The sequence below is a fragment of the Mastomys coucha genome, unplaced genomic scaffold, assembly GCF_008632895.1.
Source record: "Mastomys coucha isolate ucsf_1 unplaced genomic scaffold, UCSF_Mcou_1 pScaffold21, whole genome shotgun sequence".
Taxonomy (NCBI): domain Eukaryota; kingdom Metazoa; phylum Chordata; class Mammalia; order Rodentia; family Muridae; genus Mastomys; species Mastomys coucha.
In genome coordinates, this window is record NW_022196904.1 from 156143621 (window position 1) to 156161879 (window position 18259).

Genomic DNA, 18259 nt, shown 5'->3' on the forward strand with positions numbered 1-18259 from the left:
ATTCATCAGTTGAAAATTCTTTGTTTAGCTCTGTACCCCATTTTTTAATAGGGTTATTTGGTTCTCTGTATATGAGTACACTGCTGCTCTCTTTGGACACACCAGAAGAGGGCATCCGATCTCATTACAGGTGGTTGTGAGCCACCATGTGGTTGCTGGGAATTGAACTTAGGAGCAGTCAGTGCTCTTAACCACTGAGCCACCCCTCCAGCTCCCCAGTCTTCTTTCTTAAACCACTGAAGACCACCTGCCCAGAGTTTGTATCCCCCAAGTGGGCTGGGCCCTCTCAGACATGCCCACAGGTAAATACAATGGAGTCATCTTGCCCATTGAAGCCTCACTTCCCAGATACTTTCCAGCTTGTGCCAAGTTGGGGAGCAGGAGGCAGGCTATACCACTTAATTCTGTGAGCTTAGTTGTCTTTCTCTGCAAAGCCAAAAGTGTTCACTTAAGGCTCTGTAGGAAAAACACATTTAAAATTAGACATGACCCAATATATTACGAATGTCTTCCCCAAACCCTGCACTTATTAAAATTGTTTTTTTTTTTCTAGATAGCAGATTCTCCTTTAATCCTCTGTTTCATTTTCTGGGAAAGTCCTAGAAATACCACCCTCTGTCCAAGCAGCAGACAGCCACCTTGCAAAGAAACTGTAGTCTGCTTACCTAACTGGCTTTGATTTTTGAGTCCAGCATTGAAAGGCAACATCTGCCTGGTGCTTCTGAGTAAAACCCAGACTCACCTGAGGAGGGAAAACTATGGTGTGCCTAAGTCCCTACTCTGAACCTCTCACTGTATGGCTTTGGTTGGATCTAAGAATGACCCCAGCCATCCCAGCAGAACCAGACTCCCCTGAAGGGACCTTATTGCCACTACTTCAGTTTCTGCTTGGAAAGAAGGTAAGCCCAACCCTAGTTCCTTGAGATTCACAGCACAGGAGGCAGCCAGGCAGAGGGGAACCTGTGGGGAAAGAGACATTATCACACAGGACTGTTCAGATATGTAAATGGGGCATGTGTGTCTTCCCAGATTCAGAGCTAAGGAGAGAGATGGGCCAACTGGCTCCCTCCCACTCTGCTGGGACTTGAAAGGGGACATGATGGTGACTCCTCATGCTGCTTTGTGTTTGTTCTCCTAAGGACACTAAGACCTCTCACCAAACCTTAAATATCACTTGCTTATATTGTTATTGTCTTCACTCAAGGGAGGGCATGGCTAGAGATGAGGGAAGGAAGAGGCCCTTCCACTGGTCACAGACCAGTAAACAATATGATATAAAGCTCTCCTAATCACTTCCATTTCTTTCCGTCATGTGCTCACAACTAATTTATTATTCTTCATGCTCTTATTTTCTTTCAGAACGCTAACAACTGTTCTCCTAAATTAGATTTAGTATAAGTTCATTTTCCAATTAGCTCCAATGAAAATCCTTGAGAGCAGAGACGTGCCATTTCAACCCTAAGGCTGAATTTTCAGAGTAGATGCAGAACCTGGACGCCGAGTGAGTTTCCTGAAACATGAGGCTAAGAAAAGCAGATCGGTCTCGTGTGTGAACTCTCTCGAGAAAAACACTCCAGTGTCACTCTCCTTTAGCTTTAAGCAAGACATTTGTTAAGAGGGAGAGAAGTACAGTACTCCTCGGTGTCTCCCACTCCCTGGGTCACTGCCCTAGAGTGGAAGCACGTGACTTAATGGGCTATATCCCAGAAATCAATCAGAAAAAGTGAAGAGAGCAATAAACATACACTTCCTTCGTGCTTCAGAGTGTTCTTCAGGGACACTCAGATGCCACACAGTGTCCCCCATGAGGTACTGTAGCTAGTAATGTATACAAAGACACCTGTTTCCTGTCTTCTTTGTTTAACACACAGAGAAAGAGAGGGACAGGGAGACAGAGAAAGCCCCAAGCCAAGCTGCCATGAACATGAATAATAAGCCTTCAGTCTTTAAGTCCCAGCTGTCAGAGAGGGATGCCAACCCCTAAGGAGCGCTTCGTGAGGAAGGAGATGGATAGCTCAGTGGAATTTAGAGAAATAACAGACTCAAGGCAAGGCATGGATGTGGTTACCCAAACATCAAGGGACTTCTCCATTTGCAGATGGCTAATTGTCAGCTATGTGCTTTCTTACATGGGGACCAGATGGGAACAACCTGTTGCAACTCCTGGCTTCCTGGACCCTTGGAAGACATCGTATTCACTCTGGAGCTGGGAAGAGGATGAGGGTACATTTGAACCAAACCAACACAGATTCCTCATGCAACTCCTAGTGTATGAACATGTGAAGATAACTCTCAGACATATAAAAGTTTGGCCCACACTATGTTGTTCAATCAACCCATTATGAAAATCTCACTGAGATCACAAAATCTAATTGCCTTCAGCTGTAAAACTGGAGTAAAAATGGGAACTTATGCCCCCACTAGCAATCGGTTAGTTACGTGCTTAGAGAATGCTCAGTAGCCTTATCCTTGAGCCTGACTCAGTAAATTGCTAACATTCTATGAGGTAAATCACCTCCATAGACAAAGGATAAAAATCGCCAATGTCTGCTGTCCCTCCCTGGTGAAGAAGTCAGAAGGGAGTCCCAGAGCCAACTGAGACTTCACTCTCCTGCCTCGGTGACTCTGGGTAAGATCCCAAGCCCCTCTGCACCTCAGTTTTTATATCTAAAGGATATAAAAGATCACATGTTGGGAGCAAAAAAAAAATGTACTATAGCTCATCTCCAGGTCACAGTGCCCAGCACCAAGCAACCCCTCAGCACCTCCACTCCCTTTCTCTAGCTGGTGACATTTCCTAACACTGGACGAATGAATGTGTCACTATCACCAGACACTAATTCAAAATGCTCTTCTCCTATGTCAGTATGAATTACATAATAACAACATAAAAATCATCTGTAATCCTGTCACCTATAACAACCGTGGTGTACATTCCCAGGCACAGCCTTGGTCTCAGTTGTCTTCACACACTGTTACAAAAGGGATTGCTGCTTAATCTATGTGTGTCTGTGTGTCTGTCTGTCTGTCTGTCTATCTCTGTGTCTCTGTCTCTCTCTATCTCTCTCTATCTCTGTCTCTCTCCCTTCCTCCCCCCCCCCCGTGTGTGTGTGAACTTACAGCTTATAAAATCGTAGGTTTCTCAAACATCCTCAGTGCTAGTAATCCAGTCTCCATCAGCTCTCCTGTCCTCCCCTCCCCTTCCTGACTATACCCCCATCCATTATGCCCTTCCCCCACCATACCATCTCTCTCTTAAAATCTTTCTCCCACTCCTCTACCCTTTTGCCCCTTTCTACTTTCCCAACTTCTACAAAAACTCAAAGTCAAACCCACAAATCTGAAGACTCAACGCTACATGTAGGGAGGACACATGGCATGTGTCTGTCTGGGTAATCCTATCTTTTAATGACACTGAATAATCTTCTCACTATAATTAGAAAGGGTGTATAATCTGTTACTTAAACGGACTATTATTGATGAGTGTAAAAGTGTTTTACCTCGAGTTTTCATAAGTAAAATAATTACATGTTTGGAGACTGAAGCTATGATGAGGTGTAACTTAAACTGGACATTATTTGCCAAAAATTAAGAAGCAAGTCAGTCCATAGGATGTGTCCTTTTTAGCCACCAAACCTGCTTACTAAGAAACTGTTAGAGCGAGTGACAGCCCCACACCACAGAAATCTTATATTTTCCTGTCTCAGCTCCCCACTTACCCTGTCCTCTTGCATGTACAAGACTGGGGCTACTGACTTACCGGTGTCACTGAGCTCAGCTTATAAACCCATCCTTGTGAGAGAGACCTGCCTCTTGACCCGTGAGACTCACATACCTCCTATTCTTGCTCTCACTCTATCACCAGCTCTACTGAATGTTCTAGAGACACGGGTCTCTAGGGAAGATCTGAGTATCTATTTTAGTTCTACAATGTCCTCAACTATCTCTGACATTTGGGATTCTGCTCTGTCCTCCGTGATTGCTAGTGTTCCTTGCCAAGTTGACAAACTCTAGAATCACCTAGAGAGGGACCTCTGGGCTTGCCTAGGAGGGGAGATTGTCTTGTTTACATTAAGGCTCATCTTGGTTATTTTACTTATTTACATTTCAAATGTTATCCCCTTTCCAGGTTTCCCTTCCACAACCCCCCTATCCTACCTCTTCCACCCTGCTTCTATGTGGGTGCTCCCTGACCCACCCACTTCTGCCTCACCACCCTAGTATTCTCCTTCGATGTGGCATGGAGCCTCCAAAGGACCAAGGGCCTCTCCTCCCTGTGATGCTAGATTAGGCCATCCTCTGCTACATATGCGGCTGGAGCCATGGGTCCCTCCATATGTACTCTTTGGTTGGTGATTTAGTCCCTGGGAGCCCTGGGGGGTCTGGTTGATTAACATTGTTGTTCTTCCTATGGGGTTGCAATTCCCTTCAGCTTCTTCAGTCCTTCCCCTAACTGGATCAGGCCATTCCTTCCGCAGAGAACCCAGGTCTGTATAAAGTAGAGAAGAGAGAAGCTGAGCACCTCCAGGCATGCCTTGATCTGTCTGTTGCCTAGTTTGGAATGCGGTGTGGCCAGCTGTTTCAAGCTCCCGCTGCCAGGACTTCCCTGCATGATGAGTTGTCTTTTGACCTCTGAGATACAACGAACCCTTTCTCCCTTAAGTTGTATTAGTCATGGCAGCTTATACAGCAACAGAAAAAGACATGAAGACTCCTCTTCATCATAGTCAAGGAAAAAGATTACAGCTTTGTGGGGGTAGGGAGAGTGGGCTCTGGACACACACTACGTGATGAGGCAGACAGAATGCACACATGTCTATCCACACCCATCTATAAGGTAGATTTTACATACGAGATTTCACATAAGATTTTAAAAATCTCTTTAAAGTTGCATATTCTCTCTGACTACTTATCACAGTCCATTAAAATTCATGTACGTGTGTGGTTGTAAATGAATCTCCTCAGACCAGTTTCTGCCTGAATGGGAAATAGTAACTGCCCATTTCCTAAGGGGCCCCAGCCTTCATCCTATGTTCTACTGAACTGGTGAACTAAAGACCCCTGCAATCAGATTTACAAGTCCACAAGATTAAACAGTTTACTGTTATTTATGACAGCCATTCTAGGCCTTCCGGGTCTGCATCTGTCACTGTTCATTTGAGAGCTCCCACCCAAAGAACAGCCTGCCTCCTCACCAAACACTGAGCAGAGCTGCAGACACAAGCCCCTCACAAATATTTTAACCAAGTGCTTGAAAGCGAGGTGAGCCCCCACAGCTGTGCAGTTTCAGAGTCCTCGGCCGATTAGCTAGATTAGCGTGGAGTCTCCCAGCCTCTGCTGGGTCTGTTCCTCTCAATAATCTCTCACACGGCCTGGCCCCTTAGGTCAAAAAAATCTTTGTGAAATGATCAGACTAAGGCCTGGCTTCAGGAAAGGGCAGTGGGGTTAGGCCCGGATTGATGTCTTCACAAAGGCTGAGCGGGCAGGAAGGTTAAATATGGAAAAGCATAGTGTTGACCCAGCTCGCTTCCTTCAGGAGACACGACACACAGACTGGATCAGGAAAGTCCTTTGGTTGAGTCAGTCTTTTGGGGGAACAACTGCTGCCACTCAAGGACCATTCAGAGGAGTGCATGTGCGTGCAGGCACAGCTGGCCAGGGAGGGGATCATATCTGCAGCAGTTGCCACCCAGCTTGCCAGCAGCCTGGAGAAATGCCAAAAGTCAAGAGGAAGCCATAGGAAGCAACTGTGGCCAGCAGACCAACTCAGAAGCCTCTGGTTAGAAAAGCCACAGTTAGAAAACAAACTCTGCCACCTTGTCATCGAAGCAAAATGTTTTGCTTGTGTTACACGCATATACAAAAAATAATAATTCTTAATAATTCATTACATTAAGCCACCGAGCACCTTAGAAAATGCGGAGGCAAAAAGCCCAGGAGTGTGTTCATATGAGAGTCAGTGCTGTAGATGTTTGAGTACACTTGTGAAAGCCCGTGTTTGGCAATGCTCATGGCGGCACTTTGCTAAGAGAACACAAGAAAGCCATCTATGCATTCCATAACGTAACGGAGAAGTGGTGAATGACTTATGACATGGTGATACGACGACGACGCTATTAAAATCTGAAAACAGAGGAAGTGGGATGATATTTGGTACCAGAAATGTATAAATGGCAGCTTGCTCACTGGAGAGATACTCACAGGGAAAGCATGATCCCATTTTTTTGTATAGAAGATCAGCAAATAAGGTTGGACTCTAAGCAGTTACAGTGTGCATATCCGTGTGTGCCTGTGGTAGGGTGGAAGGGCCCCTTTGCATTCTAATTTACACACTTCTAATTAAATATATATATATATATATACACACACATATATATGTATATGTATATATATATATATATATATATATATATATTCATTGATTTCATTATTAAAGACATTACTAGCCAGGCACAGGGGAGATAGGCTGATAAGCTGGAGTATCATATGAGCTTACAGGGCCACCCTGGGCCACACAAACTGCCCTCTCTCTCAATAACCAACAAATTAACGATCTAACCAACCAAACACACAACAAAACTGACCCGCCAACAGCAACACACAACCTTTCATGAAACACAGTAAAAACAGGGGAAAGTCTGAATTTTATCTGCGGTGCTGTTATTCGTGACCTGAATGACCAGGGAAAATCACACAGCCTCAGGGTTGCTTTATAAAAATGGAGAGCAGTAATCTTTTTTTAAAGACTCTATTAGTTAAGATACTGTCAAGCCAACTTAATAGTTGTATCTTTTAATGTTCCCCAACAATATGTAATAAACATGATGACTTCCCCCAGCTATACCAACTCTTGACATATCTATTCTTTTTATTTAGATTTATCTGGTAACAATAAGGTTGATAACCTTCTTTGTGTGTTTGTTGGTGACAATTTTTTTATTAAGTTGTTTGAGTTTTCTTCTTGATTTGGAAGAGTACTTCTATATTGGAGACATGAACCATTAGTTTTCAAACTTTCCTCTCGGTATATTTTGAGATCCTTTATTGAATAAACTAAACTTTGTACCTCTGGTTTCAGTTTTTTTTTTTCCTTTTTCCTTTGGAAGTCCTAAATATAACACTAAGTAGCACTAGCTAGAAATCAGGAATCTTGCTAGAGGAAAACAATAAGAAAAGCAATAACAATATTATGTTTGTACAAAATGCTTCTTAGTAAAGACTTGGAAAGGGAAAAGTCAAAACCTCCATGACTCCAGGCCAAGGGAAAGATCCTCTTTGATGGTTGAGTGTTCCTGAATTATTTTCTCTTCGAACAAATACAGTTATTGCTCCAAAGGGTGATGTCACTAAAAACCATAAGAGGTACATGATATTTAAGGACCCAGAAAATATGAGCTTTCACTTTTAAAAGTTTTGTGTATATTATAGATATGCATTTACTCATAAACAGCAGAGTAAAATCAGATAAAGGATTTAAAAGGCTCCTGTGGCTATGTAAGCAAGCAGCATAAACACACTGGCCAAGCTTGAGCATTTCAGATCTACCCATAAAGCTATTGGCTGATGCTGACACCGAAGCCCTAGCTCTCTGCCTTCATTTTTATATCCCTGGGATAACCAGATCCATTTTCTCTTGGATATTATTCCCAAGTAATCTCACTAAAATTCTCTTTCATACTTCATATTGCTGTGTTCTAGCAATGGGCGGGACCCTAAAATCAGAGTTAATGTTGATGATTCAATACCTGTGTTTGAGATGCTCCAAAAGTTGACCCCAAGGCCTAATCTTCAAGTCTGTAAAGAAACTACCAAATTTGCAGGGTTCACAAAGAGCTCCATCAAAACCGACCTTTGATTAAAAATTATTCTTAGGGGAAGTTTTACATGTAATGTTGCAGACGCGTGTCTGTCTTTTCAATAAACACCATTATATTTTATCACGAGATCTAATAAAGCAGCTTGGTTGAAAACACCATCTGGGTCTCTGGATATATTAACCGAAGCTTAAAATAACCTCCCAGCAACTGGGAGGGCCCAGCTGTTCTCAAACTCTCCCATCCCTTTAACTCCCCCAGAAACAGAGAGGAAGGACACACTGGAGGCTGCTGCAAGTGTCAACCATGCACTGGTCACACAGGGAAATGGGGATATCCAAGGGCTCCTGAAATGTGTTGCTCCTCCCAGGAGATTTGCCTATTACACACTCAGGTATGAAGATCCCGAAAAGGGCAATGAGGCAAAGTTATGGAAGGTTCCTCTGGGGTTTCTCCTGAGTTGCACCATGAGCCTGATTTCCCTAATGTCTGTGCTAGCAAGCACTATAGTAGCTTGCTCTGTCCACCAGTTCTATAATGAACACTAGTTAAAATCACTATACAATCAGTCTTCCTCTAGAGGCAAGACCCTAGGCCACCCAACCTTAGATTTTCAGATCTAACGCAGGAGAGAGGCCCTAGGTGTTGAAATGCAGGATGCAACTCTTACTTCTTCCTCGGCATGCCCACCCACCACCAGTACAGCCCCTTTGTTTCAACTTCTAGTCTGTGTCATTTCGCTTTGGAACCATGCCAAGATCCATTCCCCAGATAGTTTTAACACATGCCAGAACAAATATGTTCTTTCTTCTCTCTCTCTCTCTCTCTCTCTCTCTCTCTCTCTCTCTCTCTCTCTCTCTCTCTCTCTCTCTCTCTAACCAGCTTTTCATGGGCAAATTGGGATCATGCTATCTATGGGACCACCTGTCTGGGGACAATCCTAAATCCCCAGCTAACTCAACCTGTCTCTAAAAGATTTCACTGACGGCGACCAGCCCTTCCAATCTCTTGCATGTACTACACCCTTTGTTTATCATTGCTGGTCCTCATGTTGTCAGCACAGTTTGTTTATACGTCACTAGCAAATGGATTTTCTCTTGGCCGAAATGTACAACAGAGCTGTAAAGTTTTTGTCAAGGGACCCATGTCAGGTTTTTGTTCAATACATATGGTTAAATCATAATTATCTAAGAATACATTCAGTTGGCCACAACAATACTTTTTTTTTCTTTTTGCTAAAATGTATTATGATTTGAGATGTCTCCCAAAGGCCCATGTGCTAAGGAAATTAGTTGTGGGTTCACAGACTTTGAGAGAAGTGATTCAGTCCTGGGGGTTTGTTTCCACGTACTCAGGATTCAGGATTAAGACCTTGATGGAGTCTTAATATAAAGGCAAGGTAGGTAGGGCCTATTTGGAGGAAGTGAGTAACCAGGAGCATGCCCTAGAAACACGTACCCTTTCCCTGGTTCCTTTTCTGACCACCACAGAGTTTGGGAGGACAACTTTGAATAGCCACGTGTTCCTATTACCATGGCCTTTTGCTTTATCATGGACTCACAGCAAACTGACCACAAATTGACACCCTAGAAATGCTGGGATAAATTAAATCTTTATCCCTAACACCATAAATTAGGCTTTTGTCGCAACAATGAAAACTAATCGACAAAGAGCATTCTGGAACAAGGCTTGATTGGACTCTCAGGGTAAGTCAGGGATCTCAAGCCAACTTGAAGACAGCATGCTCCTAGGCATGCTGGAAGCCTAGTGTGTCCAGTCTGCAATTTGAGTGACAGAGCAAGGAAAACAAGTCCCGCCTTCCAGCTGCCGACCCAAGGCCATCTCTACCATCCTGTTACCTCCGAGGCTATCACACTCAGAAACCACATGTGGACTTTCCAAGTATGTGCTTGAGTATTTGATGATGGAAAGCATTGTAGGGACCAGAGTTGGGTTTTTTCTGTGTTCATTTTTAGTTTTTGATTTAAGTTTTTTCCTTTTTCTTTTTTTTTTTTTAAGTATACAGGTACTTTGTCCGCATGGATGCCTGCAAACCAGAAACAGGCAGTGGATTGTTGAGTTGCAATGCAGGTGCTAGACATTGAACTCAGGACCTCTCGAAGAGTAGCCAGTGCTCTTAACCACTAAGCCATCTCTCCAACCTCAGGAACCAGAATTATTAAACATGGAGACATTTTTATTCTTGAGGAAAAGAACAATGATCAATTCCTGGTTACCCTTAGTAGGATGGATGTTGTCTAACAAGCAGGGATCTTTTGTTATTCTGTGGAGCCAGACTTTACCTGGATCCCATAAAATCCTGAGCATCATTTAGGTCTCTCAGTGAGTAGAACCCATCATTAGGAAAGAGGTCCCATGTGCTTTGCATCCTCCATCAATAGAATATACCTTTGTGCTTATTATAAACCCTCCCTCCCGAGGCCCTTACCCTGAGCTCTGTTTATAGAAGTCATTTTCTTGTCTGGCAGAGCTTCTTCGCTATAGAGGTGCACATTGCAAAGGATTTTCCCTGAAGCTTTGTTGTGATTACTGGCTCATGGAGATTTCTTCCCACGTTTTACTGTGCTTAAATGTGTAAGAAAACTAAACTGCAAGGTCAGACTCTGAAAGTTTTGACCCAGCTTCTGCTAAAGTGTCACTGGCCTGCATGCCATCCTTCACCTAGCACAGCTCATTCTCCTGCTGGCTCTGACGCTTGCAGGGACCCCATGATAACCCATATTTAATCTGCAGATACCCTGGGGTAGACCAGACCAACTCCAATTTTAACACGCAAGCAGATTTGAAATTCTAAGTTTCAGAGCAATGCTATCCTACATCATTGCCATTAACTACTTGTAACATCTTAATTTCAATTTTATTTCATTAAGATGAAATACTATATATTTCATTATGTTCATATATTTGTATATTTCATTAAATACATAATTCATTGTACTTCATTAAATATATAATATTCATATATTTGTTATATATGAATAGATAATATATATTTCATTAAAATGAAATAAAATAAAAAGCTCATTAGTCACACTAGCTACATTTTAAGTGTTCAACTGTCACACTTGGATAGAGCATGAGACAGCAGAATACAAAACAGTCCCACCATCAGAGAAGCTATTGAACATCACCTCCAGAGAACATCATCTCAGTCACTTCTTGGTCTGCTCACTAAGGTCAAGTGCAGAGAAAGAAAATATTAGAAAATTCCAGAACATCTTGAGGAAAACACAGTGCCCAACATTAAAGATAGTTAGGACAAGTAACAAGATTCCAGCTGAAGAAAAATTTGATCCTAACTGCAAAAAGTGAATCACCCACCCAGAAAGGAACAAGAGCATTTTTACAGCAACTGTGCTTTATTTTTAGCTCTTAAACTCTTTAAACTGTGTGTGTAGACATGTGTGTATGCATGCATGTAATGCATGTACACATGTGTGTGTGCACATGTGTGTACAAGTGTGTGTGTGTACAAGTGTGTGTATGTGACAGAGAGAGAGGGAGAGAGAGGGAGAGAGGGAGAGAGGGAGAGAGAGGGAGAGAGAGGGAGAGAGAGGGGGGGAGAGAGAGAGGGACAGAGAGAAGGAGAGAGAGAGGGAAAGAGAGAGACAGGGAGAGAGGGAAAGAGAGAGGGAGAGAGAGAGAGAGAGGAAAAGAGAGAGAGGGGGAGGCAGAGGGGGGGGAGAGAGACTCAACACTACTGAAGAGCTTCTGAACAAGATGGAAAGAGAGACAGGTCTGAAGATAACTTCCAGACTCATCTTGTTCACAAGATTAAATACTATTCACTCTTCAGTTCCGCCTCTGACTTTTTATACATAGCCGTTGTTTTGCTTTCACTCTAGGCTATAGCATGGTTTGTGTCTTTTTAAACTATTAAATTACTTCTCAGGAGGTTTTAAGTAATTTTATATAACAACATGGAAACTATAAAATTGAGAGAGCTGCGGATATTGGTCAGTGGCAGAACATTTGTCCAGCATCCCCCAAAGGCCTCGGTTCCCTCCTCAGTACTGAGTGGAGGGTAGAAAAAAAAAAGTATCTTCTTATTTATTTACTAATCCAGTGAAATTGACTGTATAAAACTCCAAGATTTCCTGGTGCATTCCCAAGAGCCAAGAGTGACACAATTCAGTTGTCATAAACTTTGTGGGGATGGCTATTTTCCCAAATCCCTGCTCCGAAGCTGGCAATGTGAAAAGAAGGGAAGAAACGGGTGTCTCTTTTCCAGAAGGAATAACTAAGTGGCTCCATTGTAAGGACATGTAAGAGTTATCAAAGAATGTTCCCTAAAGACTGAGGAGACATCTCTGTTGGTAAAGTGTTTCCATTGCAAACATGAATATCTGAGGTGACCCCCACGTGAAAAGCCAAGTGTCTTAGTTGGGGGCTTATTACTGTGAAGGGACACCATGGCCAAGGCAAGTCTTATAAAGGCAAACGTTTAATTGGAGCTGGCTTACAGTTTCAGAGGTTTAGTCCATTATCATCGCAGCAGGAAGCATGGCAGCGTGAAGGCAGACATGGACCTGAAAGAGCCTAAAGTTCTACTTCTTGATCTGCAGGCAGCCAGGAGGAGGCTGGAATTCCACACTGGGCAGAGCTTGAGCACAGAAGACCTCAAAGCCGACTCTCACAGTAACACATTTCCTCCAACAAGGCCACACCTACTCTAATGAGGCCACACCTCCTAATAGTGCCCCTCCTAAGAGTGCCCATGAATCTATGGAGCAAAACCCATTCAAACAACACAAGCCATGGGGCTGAGGAAATGCCTGAGTAGGTAAAAGTATTTGCTGTCAAGCCTGAGAACCTAAATTTAATCCCCAGGATCCACCTGGTGGAAGGAGAGAACCAACTCCCAAAAATTGTCTTCTGACCCCAAACGTGCTATGGTATACATGCCCCTGCCAAAACACAAGCACACACACACACACACACACACACACACACACACACACACACGAATGCCATCTAGTGTAATTCGAGAATTAGAGACACACTATTTTGAAGCCTCCAATGAAGTAGTTTAAGAGACGATCAGTAGTGGATTTTAAGCCACTGAGCAAATATTGATGATAAGAAACCAAATTTGCAAATTGTGTTCACAGCCCACGCCATCACTGCTGTCTAACACCAGCAATCCCCTCTCTCTCGCCAAGCTCCAAGCCTAAGGAGAAGCAGTATAAGGAGGTATCCATACTATGGCTCATACAAAACAGGCTGCCCCCAAATCCACCAAAGGAAACAATTGGCTACCAAAACCACTCGCAGGAGTGCGCCCTCTACTGGGGGGATGAAGGAACCTCATCATTACAGACCTGGTACTATGGCACTCCGTGAAATTAGAAGCTATCAGAAGTCCGCTGACCATCTGATTCTCAAGCCCCCCTTCCAGCGCCTGGTGCAAGAAATTGCTCAAGACTTCCTAATGTATCTGCGAATCCAGAGTGCAGCTATTGGTGCTTTTGAAGATACCAACCCGTGTGCTATCCGTGGCAAGCATGTAACAATTATAATACCCAACTAGCACGCCGCATTGGTGAACAAGGTGCTTAAGCCTTGTGAAGGTTCTGTGCCCCAGTGTAGGGGAATGCCAGGGCCAGAAAGTGGGAGAGGGCGGGGTGGCAGGCATGGGGAAGTGGGAGGCAACAGGGGTTTGTTTGTGTTTGTTTCTTTGTTTTTTGGAGGGGAAACTGGGAATGGAGAAATTTACATGTAAATAAAGAAAATATATATATAAAAAAAAAGAGTTCACTATGAGTGGACATATTTCATCGTCAAAAAAAGTTTTTCTCCTCTTCCTGTTATCAGTAGTTCCAAATGCTAGATATTTTTCCACGGGGGCAAAAGGGACCCAAGTGTAGGATTGCAAGTGGAAACATAGGGGACAGAGTCAGGTTTTGGGTAGCTTCTTCATTTTCATTTGCATACAATTTTTAATATAAATGCAAGGTAAATTAATGCAAGCAAAATGTTTTAGTGAGCATGTCTCAACGGTTCAACTTTATAACAATTATAAATAAACCTGTTAAAATTTTCTGGGGAAAAAAAAAAAAAGAAACCAAACATGCACGCAGTATAAAGTTGAGCCCACAACTGGTTAAAACCAAGGAAGGCACAGTGGGGTATAGGAGCTGTGATCATCAGGACTCCAAAGTCCTTCTATTGTCACGACTGGAATGCTGAGGCCACACACTTGTGCTTCACAAGATGCAGATGATTCAGAGCCCCGCCCCCAGGGTGCTGATTGATGTGCTGCTGGATTAGGGTGAGGGAGTGATAGTGAGGAGACCGAGTGGAGAGTCCAAAAGGTGAGTCTACCTGTAGGACAGGGAGGATGGAGCAGAAGAAAAATTGAGTGTCTGAAAAAACGAATATACTGAATTAACTATTTTTTTTTTCTTGTTTTAGTTCCTTGAGACAGTCTCACCAGGTAGCCCAAGTTGACATCCGCCTCCCAAGTGATGGCATCAGAGGCTTGTACCACCATCTCAGGCTTTGAAATACTCTCATTTAAAAAGTAAGTTAAAACCAAATCCATTGAACTTTGCAAATGGACTGGATGTTCCTTTCCCTCAAAACTCATACACTGAAAGCCTAAGGTGATGGTGGACTTAAGGTATTCTGAGAGTGATTAGATGGTGAGGATGGAATCCTGGTGATTGAAATTTAGAGTGCTCAAGAATTAACTAGGTCCTCCCACTTAGTGAAACTACAGTAAGAAAGCACCGTTCTGTGAGCCAGAAAGTGGGCCCTCACCAGACACCAAAATGACCAGAGCCTGGACCTTGGGCTTGCAGCATCTAGAACTGCTTGCAATGAGTTCTGATGTTTATACACTAGCCAGTTCATGGCATTTTGTTACAGTAACTCAAGTGGACTAAGGCAAGTCTTCAGAACTAATTTCCAACAAGAAAAACAGGTTAGAATGAAAAGTTAGATGGTGCCATTAGAGGAAATTTGAAACATCCTGCAGGGTGACTGGACTGACTGCCTTGGACATGTCAGCTTCCTAGACAGATTCACAAGAAGATAGGCAACCAGGAGAGGTGTTTCATAGATTAAAAATCGACCTACATTACCGAAGGCAATGTTTATTCCTTGATTAGGAGAACTTGCTTTGAGTAAATTACCCATAAAAGAATGTCAAAACAACTGAGTGAACCCAACCATAGAGTTATAACTATGTGGGGAAAGATCTTTATTTATTAAGAGATCCATACTGAAGAATTTATGGACAAATGCTGTTTTTCTTAAGAAAATTTAAATTATTTAATCCAAAAACAATGGCACAAGCATTATAAAATGTTTACAGTTAAGACTACGGCTGTCAATAAATCCCATCTTGACTTTTCTGAAAGCTATAAATTTTCATAAATTTTAAAATTTTTTATTTTATTTATCTTTATGTACATATGTATGTGTGTCACATGTGGTGGGTATTGTGAGAGTACAGTTTCAACTACAATTTTTAATTTTTTACACTTATTTATTGTACATGTATGTGTGTGCATATGCATGCATATATATATGTATATATATATTTGTATATATCACAATGTACATGTGATGGTGAGAGGACAACTTACAAATGTCAGTTCTCTCCTGCCACATGGGTTCTAGGAATCAAACTCAGATTATCAGGCCTAGAAGGAAGAACTTGACCTGCTGAGCCATCTTTCTGGCTCTATACTCATATTTGTCCTAGAATGCTCAAATTCCAAGTTATATAGTGGTGTAAAATATGTCAGCTAGAAGCTTGCAAACTAGCAAAATATATGTAATATGTTCATCATAATTCTGGCCTCCTCCAGCAATTATATTAACAAATACCAAGTATAGCTTTTCTTAGAAAACTTCCTTGTAAAATTAATTATCTTTGTCAATGTTCTATTGCTATGAGGAGACATCATGACCACAGCAATTCTTATAAAAGAAAGGGTTGGATTGGGGGCTGGCTTACAGTTTCAGAGGTTTAGACCATTATCATCATGGCAGAAAGCAAGGAGGTACACAGGCAGACATGGTGCTGGAGAAGTAGCAAGAACTTTACATCCTACATGGTGGCTCACAACCATCTGTAATGGGATCTGATGCCCTCTTCTGGTGTGTCTGAGGACAGCTACAGTGTACTCATATACATAAAATAATAAAATAAAATCTTTAAAAAAAAAAAAAAAAAAGAATTCTACATCCTGATCCAGAGGCCACAGATGAGAGACACTGGGCCTGGCATAGGCTTTTGAAGCCTCAAAGCTCCACCCCCACCAGTGACAAAATTCCTCCAATAAGGCCACACTTCCTAATCCTTTTTAAAAGTTCTACTCCCTGGTCACTACGTATTCACCTATATGAACCTATGGGGGCCATTCTTATTCAAACCATCACATTCACTTTTTAATCAAAACCAAACTTGTTCAGATAGAGGACTGACAGGCCACTTGATAACCAGACTTTCCAGTTCAGAGAGAATACATGCTAGTTTGTTACTTTTGTATCCTGGATGAACATCCAGTCAGGAAACTATCTGAAAGGCTTTAGAAACCCAGGTCCATCCTCCCTCAGCCTCATGAAGCCTATAAGTTAGAAGGCAAGTTGAGTTCGAATCCATTTTTAATCACACAAGGACAAATATTGCTCATTATTTTCTAGCCCTGCCAAACTACATTTTTTTTTCTAGAGCCAACCATCTGAATATTCACTTCAGAACAAGTCTCCCGGAAGGTGAGGAAAAAATGAAGAGGAGACTGGTCCAAATCACTGCTTGAGATGCAAATCAACAGCCATCTTCAATAACTATTCTGACCCACAATAAATACTGGGGCTGGCTACACTCCTCTCACTCCCTGACAAACTGGAGTGTGGAGGAGGGTGAGCAGTGCTACAGCGCTCCCAGGGCTCATTATCCTCCATCATGCCCAGGAATAGCTTTGTCAGACGAGGGAAAGAGCATTTGTCAATCTCTCACCAACCCGACTCCAGCCAACATTCATCATTCCCAGGTGAAGAGGCAAAGATAAATACCACTCTGGAATCTGCTCTAAAACTTCTGGGACCATTTCCCATGATTGCTTTTGGGGTATTAAAAAACAAAGTAATGATAACAAAAACCTCACAAAACACCTTTTCCCCTATTTCATTCCTAAAACCTTGAAAAGAGAAAAGTCACGGTAGGAAACATGAAGCTTGGACAGGCCTAATGAAGAAACACTAGGAGAAATGAAAACGGGGCGGGGGGTGGAAGGGTCAGAAACCACAGGACAGATAACTACCTGCTTTCACTTTTAAAGATGTACATCTGCAAGAGATTTCACTCCAGGAAAAGTTTCATGGGTGTGGATCTGATTGCGTTAACCAGGCTCAAATGACTTTTTGAAACTATATTTCCTACAGATAATTCAGAGACCCCTAAAGTTTGCTATTCACAAGTTTTGGTAACTGGATTTGGGGCTAAGCAGGGATGAGGTGGGAGAACAGAATGGATTTACCGTTTACAGGGGTGCTTCTGTCTATAGGGTACAGAAGAGGGAGCAGACAGAAAGAAACTCAAAAGTCTAAGAATCCAGACTGCAGAAGAAAACTGGTAGAGGTCTTAGAAGGAAGAAGAAATGAGGATGCAGATGGGAAAGAAGAGAACAGGCTTGTCAATGCCGAAGGCATCTTGGAAGGCGTTAGGAATTGCGTTAAGAATACTGCTGCGAGGCAGAGGCAGGCATATTTCTGGGTTCGAGGCCAGCCTGGTCTACAAGGTGAGTTCCAGGACAGCCAGAGCTATACAGAGAAACCCTGTCTCGACAAAAAAAAAAAAAAAAAAAGAATACTGCTGCGAAATCTCACTCATACCCTTTAGAAAGACCTCCTGGAAACTGACAGCCAAAATTGCAAAGCGCCCAAAATCATCCAAACCGTTCCTGTCCCAATCAAAGTCACCACTAAAGGACCACTGGGCTAGAGCGAAGTGTTGGGGCCCACTCTTGACAAACGGCACATGGTCCAATACTGGAGTGTGCGCGTGCAGATAATTGTTAAAATTTGACAGCTACTGTAAATAAAGAAAATATCTAATAAAAAAAAAGATTTAAAAAGGGGGGGAGAACATTTGAAATGTAAATAAAGAAAATATCTAATAAAAAATAAAGCCAGGCGGTGGTGGCGCAAGCCTTTAATCCCAGCACTTGGGAGGCAGAGGCAGGTGGATTTCTGAGTTCGAGGCCAGCCTGGTCTACAGAGTGAGTTCCAGGACAGCTAGGGCTATACAGAGAAACCCTGTCTCGAAAAACAAAAACAAAACAAAACAAAAAATAAAAAAAAAAATGACAGCTACAATTTGGAGAGAGAGGATTATGGTAGTAATAGTAGTAGTAGTAGTAGTAATAATAATAATAATAATAATAATAATAATAATAATAATAATAATAATA

General features: G+C 42.4%; 1 protein-coding gene across 1 annotated transcript in view; it reads right to left on the bottom strand.

Annotated features, from left to right (window-relative positions):
• Positions 1-18259, bottom strand: part of Pgm5 (phosphoglucomutase 5) — a 180802-nt gene that overhangs the window by 161753 nt on the left and 790 nt on the right. The window lies entirely within an intron of this gene.